Raw genomic sequence first — 17219 nt, forward strand, 5'->3', positions numbered from 1 at the left:
TCTAGTCTTCCTAGTCAAAATGAGAAACATAATGACTTCGAAACTACTCCATTCTAAATTTCCAATGACTCTCATTCCACCTGGAACAGAACCTGATAGAACTGAGTGACTGTCAAGGTTAACTGGATAAAGTTGGACCCAGGGTGAGAGAAGCAGAGGTGGGCAATGTTTCTCAAACTAAACTGTGCATTGCCTTGGTGGAATTTTAAGGGAAAAAAAAAAAAAGATGCCCAAGGCCTCACCCCAGATCAAACGAATGAGACCCTGTAGGAATAGGGCCTAGGTATTAATAAATTTGAAAAACTCCTTAGGAGATTCTAATGTATAGTATGGATTGAGAATCACTGGGCTAAAGAAACTCAGGCACTGCGAAGCAGAGTAGAGGGAGAAGAGGAAGGGTACAAAGGGAACGGGCCTTGAGAGACTGAAGGAGCCATACCCCTTAAAGGGCTGGGGGACAGGCTGAAGAGGATGAAGGAGCCACTCCCCAACCCCTTAATCCCCTGTGAACCTTGTATGGTTTTGAAGATATGATTCAGTTAAAGGACCAAGGCTTCTTCTGACTTTTCATGTGTGCGACTGGCTGAGATAAAGTTTAAGACTGAACCGCTCCTCCTTTTCACTTTTAAGTACATAGTACTGAGGTTTCATTCTTTTCCAAGGTTGTTCTTAAAATGGAAATAGGAAAGTTCCAAATGGATTCACTTTCGCTGCCATCCAACATGTACTGTTTGTCACCTATAAATTATTTCAGTTTGAGCGGGATCTGAATACTGACTGGGTTTTGGTTGCTAAGTGTCTGTGGTAACCAAACCCTTCATAGGCTTACATTGGAGTGTTTATATTGGAAAGTTTACATATGAGCTACCTGTGCATGGTTGATAAGAAAAGATTACAGAAACTCCATCACTGTAACTAATGCCCACAAAAAGAAATTCTGAGGAAACAAAGGTTCCTCTTTAGGCCCTGAGTTGATGCAAGTTCAGAATAAAGAGTAAACTAGGAAGCTGAGATATTAAGCATCCCAAGACAGCTTTTTTTTCCCTAACATAAAATGTCTCTACTGGTCCCGATATGTCCCACATGAATCATGTATTGGACCTGAGGACAAGTGCAAATGTTACTTCAGATAAATAGCAGTATTAGCTCAATTTATCACACTAGCCAGTCAGCTAGCAGAACCTGGGAGAACAGGAAAAATCAGTAAGTTCTAATACATGAAGAGAAAGATCTTAGGTTTGGGATGCTACCTTCTACTGGCAAGACTCTAAATTGGAAGGCTCCAGACTTAAGCAATTCCTCTGAACTCAGTGGGTATGTGTGGGTGCCATACATGTATTAGCTGCTTTATACTTCCAAAAAACAAAATCCAACCAAGTAAATTTTAAAGATCTTACAGGCTTTATTCAGTGATTCATGAATCAGGCAGCACCCAATCTAGCAGATAGAAAGGAGCCCTGAGGAGCTGTACAAAATGAAACACTTTTATAGACAGAGAGAGCAAGAACAAGGAAGTTATACTAGGCAAAAAACCAGATTGGTTATTGGAAGTTACTTTCCCTATAGAGAAAAGCAGGGGTTTTTCAGGCAGATTATCTACTAATGCTAATCAGGTGATTCCTGATTGGCTGGTTTAAGATTCCATTTCTGGGAGAGCTGAAACTGTAAGTCTGGGTTTGGTGACATGGGGGCTTAGCATGAGCATCTCCATTTTTGGGCCTGTTGTCTTGTCTTTAACATACTCCTTAATCTGGAGAGTGCTTAAACATAATGAAGCCTGCTCAACTAAGAGGAAAACATAGGGTTAGGATGAAGTCTCTTGAGTTCTGTTCCCTGAGGTTCATAGTAAATCTGAGCTCATTCCAGGAAATATGCTAGATACTCACTGTGGATCAGTCTTTGAACTGCTCTTTGTGAATCATATATTGCACTGGAGACTCTACCAATGGATAGAAAGATGATTATACTTTCTTTCCCCTTTGACAGACAAGGGTAATATTTTGGTTACAACACTCAAAACATTCTAATACTTAAACAACCTCTTTATGCTAGGGATAGAAGGTACCAGGTTAAACAATATTAAGGACCAATCTTTAAGGAGTTCTAACTCCATGGGGAATAAACTCTGATATGGAAGCAAAACATTATATGCCTAATATTCCATTTGTTAAACACTTATCCTGCTCTTTTCTTTGCCATACTACAAGTTTTAAGATTCTCAAGCCTCCTTTAGTCTCTAACTAATCTAATAAATTTGAGAATACATCTCACAATACATCTCCTCAGAAAGAGCAGAAAATATTCCCTTGAGTTGCAGAACAGCACACATTATCCCGTATTGTAAAGCCAATTCTGATAAAGTAAAGAATTTAGGACATTCACAAAAGTATCACTCCTATCTCTTATCTCTTATCCAATGTGAAAACTATAAAACTATATAATCTATTTTAACCTTTTTCTGTCTAACAGAAGAGTCTTTTAAGATACCTGAACTTCTGAGTATATTGCTATATCTTGTGAAAAGGGCCTTATAATTGCTAGAATTCTGTAATTCTGATTGGTGAACTTATGTAATAATTTCTTGCTCAAATAATAACATTTAAATTGGCCTCTCTTTTCTGAAAAGTATAAATACTTGCAGGATTTGTTCACTAAGTATGAAGAGCTTTATAATATCCTTCTTTTCCCTTTATATTTAAAACAGTAATAAGCCCATGATTCTATTCCATTCCTTATTCAAGAGTTTGAGAGTCTTCGTCTCATTTAAATTCACACTGCTAAGTGCTATGATAGAGGTTAAACTAAGAATCACAGCTGTCAAGAGGAAATAACAGTTCTGTCTGAGAATGAGGACCTGGGAAAGCTTCACATAGGAGATGACATTTAAGATGCTGTGATGAAGCAGTAAAATTTCTGCAAGCAAAAAAGAGGGGAAAGGGTTGGACAGAAGAAATTGAAATGTCTTGAAAACATAAAGTACCATATGTTTAAAGAATATTGCCCATTTCAATGTGGTAAGGGGTGGGAACTGGTTACTGAATGAAGCTGGAAGAGTTGATTGGGTCAGATCAAATGCCATATTAAGTATTTTGGAACTTTTTAAAATTTAAGTTGTGATATACCATCAGATGTCTGTGAGTAAAGGAGTAACATGATTATCTATTTACTTAGAAAAATAAATAGCAGTAGGATGGAAGATAGATTGAAGAGGGGAAAACCTAGATACAGAGATACCATTTAGGAAGCTACCTGAATAGTCTCCATGAAAGATGACAAGAGCAGTAGCAATGGAAAGATAAAGACAGTGAGAATTCTAAACACATTTTGGAAGTGTAATCCTCTAGAAATAGAAATTGAAGAAAAGAAAAGGGTTGGATACACCTAAAGTCTTGGTTACTGAAAGGGGTTACAGCATCTCTCTCTTTTGAAATTTATACTTGTAATATTTGCACTGTATACCTATGGAATGTTTCAGAGGTGAAAGGGGAGTGAAAATTACTTGAAATTTTCCCTAATTCTATTATCTGTGATTAAAAACCTAGGGTCATAAATGTAGCCTATTTTAGAGGAAGTCATCAACAACAATTAAAATATCTTATACTCTCTTTTCTCTGAGACCATCCCAACATTTCTGCTCTAGAGGACTCTAATATTCTTGCCCTAGAATGCCCATCTTCCACCATAGTGACTTCCAGCTTTACTCATATCCCAGAATGTAGCTATGTGAATAATGTAATCACTTTTTTACGTATGCAAAATGAGTTTGGGCTTTACCAAGGTTCAATAATTGAACATTATAAGATGCTTCCTTCATTCATTCTTTTAGAATTAATGGTTCCCATCCTCTGAGTCATTTCTCTTTAATTCTAATTTTATTCTTTTTCTTTTTCTTTAAGTTTCACTCACTTTTATGGTAAACACTTTTGGTAATATTTTTCATGAAGGATGAATTATGAAAATAAATGATACAAAGTAAGCCGTTGATGTGTTATATCATTGGGATAAATGATGCTAGGTAATTTTAGAGTTCCAGTTTGATAAAAGAGGCTCATTCAAGTGATAAGGCTTAGCATTAAGGTGTTCTAAATCATTATATATTCAGATTTAATTTTAGAAAAGTTATGATCATGGAATATGCATCAACCAAGTAAATTGATAAATTACCTTCATCTCCAGCCAACCACATTATATAATTTTCCAAGAGATGAATTTTAATGTAATGCAGGGAAGTTTTATTCTGTGAGTTATCTGTAACACTTGTTACCAGAGCCAGACCTTGTCATCATTTTCATTTTCATTATAAATTCCAAACTATCAATAAAATAAAAAAGTCAACACCAATTTACAAAAGGAGTAAAAGAAGAAAACATGTATATTCCTACATATTTTGGAGTCATCCAAGAGAAAAAATAATTTTCTCTGCAAAGGCAAGACTGAATTGGGTATTCTGAATGCATATTGTTGAGATAAGCATACCATTTGGTCCTAGAAGCTGAAGGACATATTATTGAATGAATATTTAGCACAAAAGGTTTATCTTCAAGGAAGTCTTGAAATAAGAATACATAATTATTTTTTACTTCTATCTTTGCTGAACGGATTTTACCAAATTTTATTCATGCAAACACTGTCTTCCCAAAAATGTGTGCAGGTGCTGTGTTAGGTATAGGAATACAGAAGTAAACAAGGCAGAAGATCCTTCCATCTGTGAAGTTTATGGTCCAGAGGAGGAAAGAGACATTCAATATATAATATCTAGTTCATTCATTTACTTATTGACAGATATTTATTGAGGTTCTATCATGTGTCAGGCATTGTTTAGGCACTGGGACTATAGCAATGTACAAAACTGATAAAAATCCCTGCCCTCATAGAGCTTAACTTCAATGTGTAGTAAATAATACAGAGGTAAATGCAGACTGCTACAGGAACCCATTCAACATAAGCCCGATAGTTGGTCTAACCATTTGCTCAGATACCTCCTGGAAAGGGCTGGGAAACTGGTCTCTGCTGTTTCCTGAGGAGTAAGTTCAGGCTGTAGTAGACTACAGAGCCTGAGAATGATGGAGTAGGGCTTTGTTTATGCCTGAAGACCTTGTACCTTGCAATTATATTTTTTGCAATTTGTAACCACCGCATTGATGAGGTGCACTTGGTCAGTTAAGGATGTCTCTTACACAAACCTACACTGGACTACACACAGGGATATGCCAGCATTGTATGTATGTATGTATATATGTATGTAAGTATGTATGTATGTACATATGTATGGCTAGACACACTGACGCTCCTTAATGGGAAATGGCACACTGATTTTAGAGTATGTCTTTCAATGTGAGGTAGTGTGGTCTGATTGGGATAGGACAAACTTCAGGATGGGCGAACATTAGGATTTATATGGTGAGGCAAGGATTATGAAGCCAGACTTGAAGGGTAAAGCCATTTGAAAAGTCGTTTGAGTGATCCATTGTTCTGAAAAGGGAGCTATTTACACTGATGAGGGCTATATAAGTAGTTTTTTATTCAGATTTACAGATTTTCAGGAAGTTCCTAAAACAAACAAAAACATTATTTGTAACTTTACTTTCTTGGGCAAGAATTTCCTGTAATAAAGTCATGTTAATGAAAACAGTTCCTAGTTTTATTAAGCTGTGTAGCTTTAGGTTGTTTCAGTTCTAATCATAGCCTCTATAAGATTCATCTCATCTCTTTTGTTTACAAGTCATCTTTTTCTATTTAGATATGTAATTTCTGGTTCTATGTGTCTTTTTTTAACATTAATTGAAAGAATACATGAGACCAGGAATGTGAATACCTACTATTCACATTCACGCATAGATATCCCACACCTGTACTAGAACATGTAGAGGGCTTAAAACAGTGCCCACATAGAGTAAGTGCTCAGTAATGTTTTCAAATAACTATCCCTCACTACGATAAAACAATAAAACATATCAGTAAATTGTCCCAGTTTTCTCAAGGATCAGCTCCCTCCAAATTCCATTAGGGAGAACATCTACAAGATGATCAGAACCGTTCACACTGCCAAACTGGTTGTCTTAGCATATTTTCTATACATCATTAAGCTAAAAAAGTTTCTGTCTCCTCCATTTTGAAGCATACCATCAAATATCTCATCAGGACTTCTTGTGTGCCATTTCCCATTAAGGAGAGTCAGTGTGTTCCAGGTCTCCGAATATAAGAAAAGGGATTCTGTCTGACTGCAGCAGATGCTTTTGGTATCTCATGCCACATTCCTCAGCCCATAAGATTTTAACACAGCATGGTAGACAATTCTACACATGTGGCTAGTGTCCCACTTCAAATGCATACCTTGGCTACTCTTGCTTTTTTGTCTTAGGCTTTCTTTGAAACGTGGGAAAGCTGCTCATAGCCTGCAGGCTCAGTTCTGGGGTTTGGGGGAGTTAACAACACTGGAAGCAATTGGCAATCAGTGGGGGATAAATGTCTCCACCTTCCTGTCCTTTGACAGAGGAATGGATAAAGATGTGGCACATATATACAATGGACTATTACTCAGTCATAAAAAAAAATGAAGTAATGCCATTTGCAGCAACATGGATGGACTGAGAGATTGTCATACTGAGTGAAGTAAGTGAAGTAAGTCAGAGAAAGACAAATATCATATGATATCATTTATATGTGGAATCTAAAAAAAAGGGTACAAATGAATTTATCTACAGAACAGAAATAGAGTTACATATGTAGAAAACAAACTTACGGTTACCAGGGGGTAACGGGAGGGATAAATTGGGAGATTGGGATTGACATGTATACTACTATATATAAAATAGATAATAAGGACCTACTGTATAGCACAGGGAACTCTACTCAATACTCTGTAATGGCCTATATGGGAAAAGAATCTAAAAACAGAGTGGATATATGTATATGCATAACTGATTCCCTTTGCTGTACACCTGAAACTAAGACAACACTGTAAATCAACTATACTCCAATAAAAAATTTTTTAAAAATCAGTAGACTTTGAGTAAACCAGATTGCCCCCCATAATATGGGCATTAACTGAAGGCCTGAATAGAACAAAAGACTGACCTCCCTCAAATAAGAAACAATTCTGCAGCAGACAGCTTTTGGACTTAAACTACAACATCTGCTCTTCCTTAGGTCTTCAGCCTGCCAGCCCTCCCTGCCGATTTTGGACTTGTCAGCTTCCATAATTGGGAGCCAATTCCTTCAAATAAATCTATTTCTTTCACTCTTTATATACAGATCCCACTGGTTTTGTTTCTCTGGAGGACACTGACTAATATACTATTGCAATAAATGGTATTGTTTTAAAATTGCCATTTCCAATTGGTCATTACTAGCATCATAAATTACTTTTGAAAATTAAAAATAAAATGAAGTAGGGATGATAGTGTATTTTTTTCTTTCTATAAAGAATTCATGAAAGCTTATTTCAATATGGAAGGACACATCATAGTTTTGGGGAACACTGATACTCTGAGAGGAATGTGGTCTCTTTTGGGAACTCTTTTATGTTCTTTAATGTTTCAGACCTTCTCTGTGTAGAGAGGAAGAATTCACTACCATTTATTAATCTTATATACTGTTATGGGGTGAATTGTGCACCTCACCCCCCCAACAAATTCATATGTTGAAGTCCTAATCCCCAGTACCTTAGAATGCCACCGTATTTGGAGAGGCATCTTTAAAGAGATGATTAAGTTAAATGAGGTCATTAGGGTGGGCCCTAAGCCAATTTGACTGGTAGCCCTGTAAGAAGAGGAAATTTGCAAACAGACAGACACAGAAGAGTATGTGAAAATACAGGTAGAAGACTGCCATTCACAAGACAAATTACCACAAATTTAGTGGTTTGAAACAATACAAATTTGTTCTCTTACCATTCTGGAGTTCAAAAGTTCGAAATCAGTTTCACTGAGCTAACATCAAGGTATTGTCAGGGCTGGTTCTTTCTGGAGACTCTAAGAGGAGAATCTATTTCCTTGACTCTTTCAGCTTCTAGTGGCCTGCTGTATTTCTTTACTTGTGGGCCCTATCTCCATCTTCAAGGCATCGTGCTACATTTTCTTCTTCCAGCATCACATCCTCTTCTTCTCTGACCTGAACTCCTTTGACTGTCTTATAAGGAGTGCTGTGATTGTATCAGCCCACCCGGCCAATCCAAAATTGTCCCCATCTCAAGGTTCTTAATCACATCTGCAAAATCCCTTTTGCCATGTAAAGTAAAATTCACAGGTTCTGGAGGATTAGGACATGGACATCTTGAGGAACTTTATTCAGCTTACATCAGTATCCTTCATACATATCATATGTATAGATTGCAATTTTAGAAAATGCAGTGTTTTTACTATAATTGAGGAATTCTGTAAGCTGGCTGTGCCTAATTTTTATCCTTTCATGATGATTATTGACATGGTATGTTGGTATACTTGGAAACTTATGTATGTCTTAATAGAACGTCATTATAATTATAAGGTCATCTAAATGTTTTATTACCAGGCAGATGAGAGAATGCATGTGTGCAGTTAGCTTTCTTTTTGGGGGACATTTGTCTAATGTGTCATCTTGAAGCACAACTTGAAATACACTGTTGGATTCTCATTTAAATGGTTACTGTATGTGACCAGTGGTGCTAATCTGTTAAACTGCCCTCCCCTGGGGAAATCCCACTTGCTAACTGGCCCTTCTTTTGTTTGATACGGTTTCCTTTTGTTTTTCAGAACTGTTGGAAAAAATTCACAAATGGTTCATTCTTTCTGTTCACACTGAAACAGGAACTTACCTCTTCCTTATGAATGAATATACTTAATAGAAATATATATAGTATTATTATATTATAATATTAACACTTCATTATATAATAAGCATTTTCCTACTTACTAGAATTAACCAAAGCTAAACATAACCTATTCTATTCACCTTTTTATATTACAACTATCATCTTTATACCTTGTATAAATTTTCCTTTGGGGCATCATTAGAAACTTACGATCTTTTAAAAATTCAATGAGTTCTAATTTAACATGATTATTATAATTTTTTTATGATCAAATTGGCTCAACTTGGTTAAAAGGAACCCCCTTAAACTGGCCTGTTTGGCTTTTTTAGAGTTGCCTCTAATGATCCCAAGAACGTCCTGACTTTCTTGAAAAAAACAAAACAAAACAGGAATTTCTGGACGCTTCCTGATTTTTTTCCTGCTGAAGGGCATGACATTAACTATCCTCAAAAATCTTGGTTTCCTCTAGAAGAGAATGACATTAGAGATCAAACTATGGGCTCCAGAGGTATATTTATAAGCACTGGTGGTAAGCAAAAGTGCTGCTACGGTGGCTGCACTGGACTGCTTTCTATGGTTCACAGTGGTAGTTTCAATTTAACACATCCTTTCGTACTTCACTTATTGCTGTATGGTTTCATCAATCACTAAGACTTTTCACATTAACACTTCTAAACAAAACAAAACAAAATAAAAGCCAGGAGTGGGATATCATTTTTCATCTCTCACACTGGCAAAGATTAAAAAGATTGATGATGCTCAGTGTTGGCCAGAGGGAAGGGAAACAAGACGTTCCCATAAACTGTTGGTGGTAGTGTAAACTGGTATAACACTCTTACAGAACAACTTGGTAACATCTATTGATGGTGAAACACCTGTTAACTTAGAAATTCCACTTTTAGAAATTTACCTTACACATAAACTCATATACAAGTATGTATGATTACTGCAACATAGCTTGAGGTAGTATATAACAGGAAACCATCTAAATGTCATCATGAGGACTTCCCCGGTGGCACAGTGGTTAAGAATCTGCCTGCCAATGCAGGGGACATGGGTTCAAGCCCTGGTCCAGGAAGATCCCACATGCCACGGAACAACTAAGCTCGAGAGCCACAACTACTGAGCCCGCATGCCACAGCTACTGAAGCCTGTGCTCCACAAAAAGAGAAGCCACTGCAGTGAGAAGCCTGTGCACCCCAACAAAGAGTAGCCCCCGCTCACCCCAACTAGAGGAAGCCTGCGCGCAGCAACAAAGACCCAACACAGCCCAAAAAATAGATAAATAAATAAACAAATAAATGTCATCATGGGGGAATTCGTTAAATAATTATGGTACAACCATACAATGAATGCTGTGAAACCATTAAAAAAATCCTGTGTGTGTGTGTGTGTACAGATACATATTTACATACATAGATATACATATGTTTGCATTCTAATAGCAAATGCCTGGATATAGAAGAAACAATGGTTTTACCTTTGGAAATTTGAATAGGGGAAATTAGATAGAGGAAGACTTTTACTCCTCACTTTATAATCTTTTATACTAATATTAAACTTTTAAAAATACTGTCAATTAAATACTGTCAAATTAAAACAAAGAATAGAAAAGAAGGTTGTGATTACAGCGCAGCAACTTTCTAACAAAGAATTAGCTGCTGAAAGATGCTTTGGAATCTTATTAAGCCCAGGTTGAAACGTGAAGAACTGTGACATTTATTTACTGGATATGGAAGCCATGGGAAAGAGCTATGATGGGAGAGCTTATGTTATCACCGGCATGTGGAACACCAATGAACCAATATTTCTGGCACTTAATGAAGAAACTCCAAAAGATAAATGAGTGTCTATGACTGTGGCAATGGATATGGTAGTCATGGAGGTGATGGAGCCTATTTTCACCTGGAGACAGCAGTACATGTGTACCCTGCAAATAAGTGATTTTGGCATTTTAGCAGAAAGACTTTCACGGAGACTTTCTTCATGAGGTTGAAACAGTCTGAGGGGAAAGGCCATACCAATGCTGGAAATGCAATAGATGAGGTGGTAAGTCTAGAGCAAGAGTCTGAGAAGGAGGAACGAATCACACTCCTACTAGCAGATGGGGTCCAGTGTCACCCTAGGAGGATGAAGCAGAAGAGAAGAGTGATAATGAACTCTCAAGTGGAACAGGTGATGTTCTAAGCATTGTCCTGAGAAGATCCTATATTCCTGGGGAGAATTGTTAGGAAGATGGCACAATAACCTTGGTGCATGACAGAAAGGGCTATCCACTGTGGTGAAGAGTGGTGTTCCTGAAGCATTGAGGGCAGAGGTATGGTAATTATTAGCAGGCTGCCATGACAACCAGGCAGTGCTGGATAGATATCAATTTCTTATCACAATGGACTCAGCCCAGGAGAGTGTTATTACTAGAGATATATTCATCATACATTTCCTGCACATGATTACTTTAAAGATACCAGAGAAGATGGCCAGGAATCGCTCTACAAGATTTGCAAGGCCTACTCTGTCTACGACAAAGACACTGGGTACTGTCAAGGGCAGACTTTTCTTGCTGCTGTATTGCAGCTGCATTTGCCAGAGGAACAAGCATTCTGTGTTTTGGTGAAAATCATGAATGGCTATGATTTATGAGACTTCTGCAAAAACAGCTTTGAAGACCTTCACTGCAAATTGTGTCAGCTGGAAAGACTAATGCAAGAACAGTTACTGGACCTGCACGACCATTTTTCTTATCTGAACCTGGAAGCTCATATGTATGCATCCCAGTGGTTTCTCACTCCTTTTACTGACAAGTTCCCACTCTGCATGGTCTTCTACATCATTGACTTACACTTTGTGAGGGTTTGAACATAACCTTTCACGTAGCCTTGGCTCTCCTAAAGACCTCAAAGGAAGATCTTCTGCAAGCTGATTTTGAAGGTACTTTACAGTTCTTCAGAGTTCAGCTTTCTAAAGTTATTCAGAGATACAAGGCAGAGGAAAATGCAAGAAGTTTAATGGAGCAGGCTTACAATATTAAGGTAACAACCAAGAAACTGAAGAAACATGAGAAGGAATATCTGAAAATGCAAGACAGTCATCTGCAGCAGGAAGACCCAATGGATAGATACAAGTTTGTATATTTGCAGATAACTTCACCTCTTGCTTGTATACTGGTAATCTTCATAAGCTGAGAGAAAGAAAGGGAAAAAGAAAAAATAGCTATCAACTACTTTCAAAAATGAGAAAAAGGAAAATGACAAAGTACTGTTTTAGCTGTGCACAGTCACATCCTAATCTACTCTATGCTTTTCCTTCATGGTATATTATATCCTTCAAGACTCCAAAGCAATGCAATGATTTAGTCAAAATATTTGGTTAAAAATACTAACCAGTTATGTTTGTTCAACTCCATTGGTAACTGTGTAAAGTTGAGAGCACCCTAAATGTCCAATACTTAAATTTTAAAGCAACTTAAAATGTTCATTGCCTCATATCACACCTCATGATGTTTGCATGATGCGTAATAGTTATAAAAGTCTGTAGTACTTGGAAACATTAAGCTTTTACCAATTTGGAAAAGTTTTTAAACAATTTAAAGGACATTGCCAAACAAGCAAAGCAGGCCTGATGGACTAAAAAATGAATTAGAAAGAAAAAAACTGAAATGGTAGAAAGAATTTTTAACACATTCCTTTTGCTGTTACTTTTCTTGTATGTACTCTTCTTCATGTATTATGAAAGCAAGGCATATCATTACAGTAGAAAAGCAAAAAGAACATAAAGTATACCATAATTCTACCTATCCACAGGTAGTAGAATTTACAACTTGGTGCTGCTTCTTTCCTAAACACACACTCTTTCTCTTCCTCTGAACACAACCATCTTTTACCCTAGAGTCCTGTCACTCCTGTCACCGGAGCTTTAATGTTATTAGTTTCTAAGCTCCAAAGCCTGAGGGAGGAAAAGGAAGGCTGAAGAATCCAAAAAAGGGCACAGTATAAAGAGGTAAAATGACTGAAATGAAAATTTTTACTTCACAATTTTGCCTTAGGTTAATTCTAAGGCCTAAAAACTACCAAGTAGCCACTCAGTAACTGTCAAATAAATAAACAAATGTGTCAACAAGCAAAATCGGTTTAATACATATCTATTTAATGTTCAATTTCTCATAAGGATGTCATTTCTATCTTCAGGATAAAAATTCAAAACAGTTTTCAGCTCTTGACATTGGATAATGTGGGCACATATTTATCTCCTGCCTGACACCTTTCCTTTCTGACAAGTTTCTACTCTGCTGCACCACCGTATCTGAACCGACCACTCTGAGGTGACTAGCACCTTATCACTTTACACTTTCCTCACTTCTTCTATACTGTGACAGACATTTAATATTTTGTTTAATCCTATGTACTCCAGTTATTGCTCATGTGAAGAACAGATATCTTATCACTGGGATTTGGTCTGAGGGCAGAAACTCCATCACAGTAATTGGCCCAAACATTAAGAGTCTAGAAAGGCCTTAAAAAAAAAAAAAAAGCCATCCCTCATCTACATCCCAGATCATCAAATGCTTTTCTGCATTCTCCTTAAAAACTTTGAATTTCTTAAAAAAGGTTTTATTGTATTCACATGTAAAACAGAGGATAAATAAAAGTACCCCAAAATTAAGCACCACTGCTTCATACTTCAAAGAATGTCCTCTAGATTTCCTATTGTTTGCAAAATGTATTTATGAAATAAACATTAAATACTCCAGTTACATGAACAATAACAACTATTTAAAAATTTCAATAATACTTGTGCCTAATGTACAATGTAGCAATGTTCATTATGAAGAGGTTTTAATACAGAGGAGAACATTCTTTTTTCCAGAAACTTTAAGAAAATGGATTCTTTTTCTTTTTTAATAAATTTTTGTTTATTTATTTATTTTTGGCTGCATTGGGTCTTCGTTGCTGCACGTGGGTTTTCTCTAGTTGTGGTGAGCGGGGGCTACTCTTCGTTGCAGTGCATGGGCTTCTCATCGCAGTGGCTTCTGTTGTTGTGGAGCATGGGCTCTAGGCACACGGGCTTCAATAGTTGTGGCTCGAGGGCTCTAGAGCGCAGGCTTAGTAGTTGTGGCGCACGGGCTTAGTTGCTCCGCAGCATGTGGGATCTTCCCAGACCAGGGCTTGAACCTGTGTCCCCTGCATTGGCAGGCAGATTCTTAACCACTGTGCCACCAGGGAAGCCCCAAAAATGGATTCTTTTTTTAAAGAACATCTAAGGTTTCTGAATGTTTGACTTTCAAACACCCAACACACATTTTAGGGGAAAAGCTTTCAGTATTTTTCCCTTGAGGATGATGTTACCTGGGAGTTCTTTATATATAGCCTTTATCATGTTGAGAAAGTTACCTTCTAGTTCTAGTTTAATGAGTGTTTTATCATGAAGGAATGTTGGATTTTGTCAAATGCTTTTTCAACATCAATTGAGATGGTCATGTGCTTCCCCTCCTTCATTCTATTTATGTGGTGAATTACACTGACTGATTTTGTGTGTTGAACTACACTGGCATTTCTGGGATAAATCCCCCTTGGTCATGGTGTATAATCCTTTTAACATGCTGCTGAATTCTATTTGTTAGCATTGTATTGAGGAGTTTTGTATCTATCAATAGATTCACAAGAAAAACTGGTCTGTAGTTTTCTTTTCTTGTGGTGTCTTTTTGTCTGGCTTTGGTATTAGGATAATGTCAGCCTCATACAATGAGTTAAGAAGTATTCTTTCCTCTTCTATTTGTTGGAAGAATTTGAGAAGTAGTCATGTTAATTCTTTAAATGTTTGTAGAATTCACCGATGGAGTCATCTGGTCCTAGGCTTTTCTGTGTTGGGATATTTTCTATTGCTAATCCAATCTTCTTACTTGTTATAGGTCTATTCAGATTTTCTATTTCTTCTTTAGTTTTGGTAGTTTGTGTATTTCTAGGAAGTTGTCCATTTCATCCAGGTTATCTAATTTATTGGCATATAGAGTTCATAGTATTCTCTTATAATGCTTTTTATTCCTGTAAGGTCAGTAGTAATGTTCCCTCTTTAATTTCTGATTTTAGTAATTTGAGTATTCTTTTCTTTTTTCTTAATCTTTAGGTTTCTCAATTTGTTGATTTTTTTGAAAGAATCAATTTTTGGTTTCATTGATTCTATTGTTTTTCTATTCCTCTATTTCATTTATTTCTACTCTAATTCTTATTATTTCTTTCTCTTTATGGCTTTGAACTCATTGAATACAATATATTAAGGAATTAATTTTCTCCCAAATGCCTAAAATGCAAGAATAATTAACAACCTCTGAGTCATCAGGCAAAGAGCAGCCTATTTGTTAGATTTACTGTTTAAATCCATGTTAAGAGCTCTCATATAATTCACAGTAGAATATTACTATGTCTTTACAAAGATGTTTAGAAAAGGGCAAAGGTCATGGGGGGAGAACTACCATAGATTGAATGTTAAGGTTATCTTCTAGTTTATGAGACTTGTGCCCGGCTGAAAGAGAGCAATACCATGGACCTCTTGCATGTTTACAGGGAAAAATTAAAATCAAGCTTCTCATTTTTAGATCATCATGTCATCATGAGACACATCAGAACTTAGGTCTGTTTCTGAAGAAGACAAGCATGACAAGAACCCTGTGATATCCCATGAACACTGACTTCTCCCTGAGAGAAGAACATTAGTATAATGTGGGTTTCCCAACTCTCCCAAGATATGGCTCTTATGTCCCTAAGACTGGCTTTCTAAGGGTCTGTTCAGAATAATTGCCTTCTGCCACGTATGACAAACCCACAGCTAACATCATTCTCAACAGTGAAAAGCTGAAAGCATTTCATCTAATATCAGAAACAAGAAAAGGATGTCCACTCTCACCATTTTTATTCAACATAGATTTGGAAGTCCTAGCTACAGCAATCAGAGAAGAAAAAGAAATAAAAGCAATACAAATTGGAAAAGAAGTAAAACTGTCACTGTTTGCAGATGACATGATACTTTACATAGAAATCATAAAGATTCTACCAGAAAACTACTAGAGCTCATCAATGAATTTGGTAAAGTTGCAGGATACAAAATTAATGCACAGAAATCTCTTGCATTCCTAAACACTAACAATGAAATATCAGAAAGAGAAATTAAGGAAACAATCTCATTTACCATTGCATCAAAAGGAATAAAATACCTAGGAATAAATCTATCTAAGTAGGTAAAAGACCTGTACTCTGAAAACTATAAGACACTGGTGAAAGAAATCAAAGATGACACAAACAGATGGAAAGATATACCATGTTCTTGGATTGAAAGAATCAATATTATCAAAATGACTATACTACCCAAGGCAATCTACAGACTCAATGCAACTCCTTTCAAATTATCAATGGCATTTTTCACAGAACTAGAACAAAAAATTTTTTAATTTGTATGGAAACACAAAAGACTCTACATAGTCAAAGCAATCCTGAGAAAGAAAAACAATGCTGGAGGAATCAGGTTCCCTGAGTTCAGACTACACTACAAAGCTACAGTAATCAAAACAGTATGGTACTGGCACACAAAAAAACAGAAATATAGATCAATGGAACAGGATAGAAAGCCCAGAAATAAACCCATGCCCCTATGGTCAGTTAATCCTGCTCCTGGACATATATTCAGAGAAAAACCATAATTCAAAAAGATACATACACCCCAATGTTCATTGCAGCACTATTCACAATAGCCAAGACAGGGAAGTAACCTAATTGTCCATCAACAGAGGAATGGATAAAGAAGTTGTGTACATATACACAATAGAATACTACTCAGCCATAAAAAAGAATGAAATAATGCCATTTGCAGCAACATGGATGGACCTGGGGATTATCATACTAAGTGAAGTAAGTCAGACAGAGAAAGACAAATACCATATGATATCACTTATATATAGAACCTAATAAAAAGATGATACAAATGAACTTATTTACAAAACAGAAACAAACTCACAGATCTCGAAACCAAGCTTACGGTTACCAAAGGGGAAATGTGGAGGCGAGGGATAAATTAGGAGTTTGGGATTAACATATACACACTAAGATGTATAAAACAGATAATCAACAAGGACCTACTGTATAGCACAGGGAACTCTACTCAATAACCTGTAATAACCTATATAGGAAAAGAATCTGAAAAAGAATGGATATATGTATATGTAAAACTGAATTGCTTTGCTGTACACCTGAAACACAACACTGTAAATCAACTATACTCCAATATAAAATAGAAATTAAATTTAAAAATTAAAAATAATAAAGGTTAGAATACCACCACCACCCCCCCACCAAAAAAAAAGAATAGTTGCCTTCTCTCTGTTTTCATTTGCATCTCCTGCTTAGCTTACACTTCATCTTACCTGACCAGGATCACCTCCATC

The 17219-nt window shown here is 36.5% G+C and overlaps 2 pseudogenes across 2 annotated transcripts; both read left to right on the top strand.

Moving 5' to 3' along the window:
* The first annotated feature begins 10523 nt into the window (after window positions 1-10523).
* Window positions 10524-11405, top strand: LOC309604673 (rab GTPase-activating protein 1-like pseudogene; annotated as a pseudogene). Its single transcript has one exon. The product of its transcript is annotated as a rab GTPase-activating protein 1-like pseudogene (transcript).
* Window positions 11406-11471: 66 nt separating this feature from the next.
* Window positions 11472-17213, top strand: LOC309604691 (rab GTPase-activating protein 1-like pseudogene; annotated as a pseudogene). Its single transcript has one exon. The product of its transcript is annotated as a rab GTPase-activating protein 1-like pseudogene (transcript).
* Window positions 17214-17219: the final 6 nt, after the last annotated feature.

This window comes from Balaenoptera borealis (assembly GCF_965194805.1).
Source record: "Balaenoptera borealis genome assembly, chromosome: 10".
Classification (NCBI taxonomy): domain Eukaryota; kingdom Metazoa; phylum Chordata; class Mammalia; order Artiodactyla; family Balaenopteridae; genus Balaenoptera; species Balaenoptera borealis.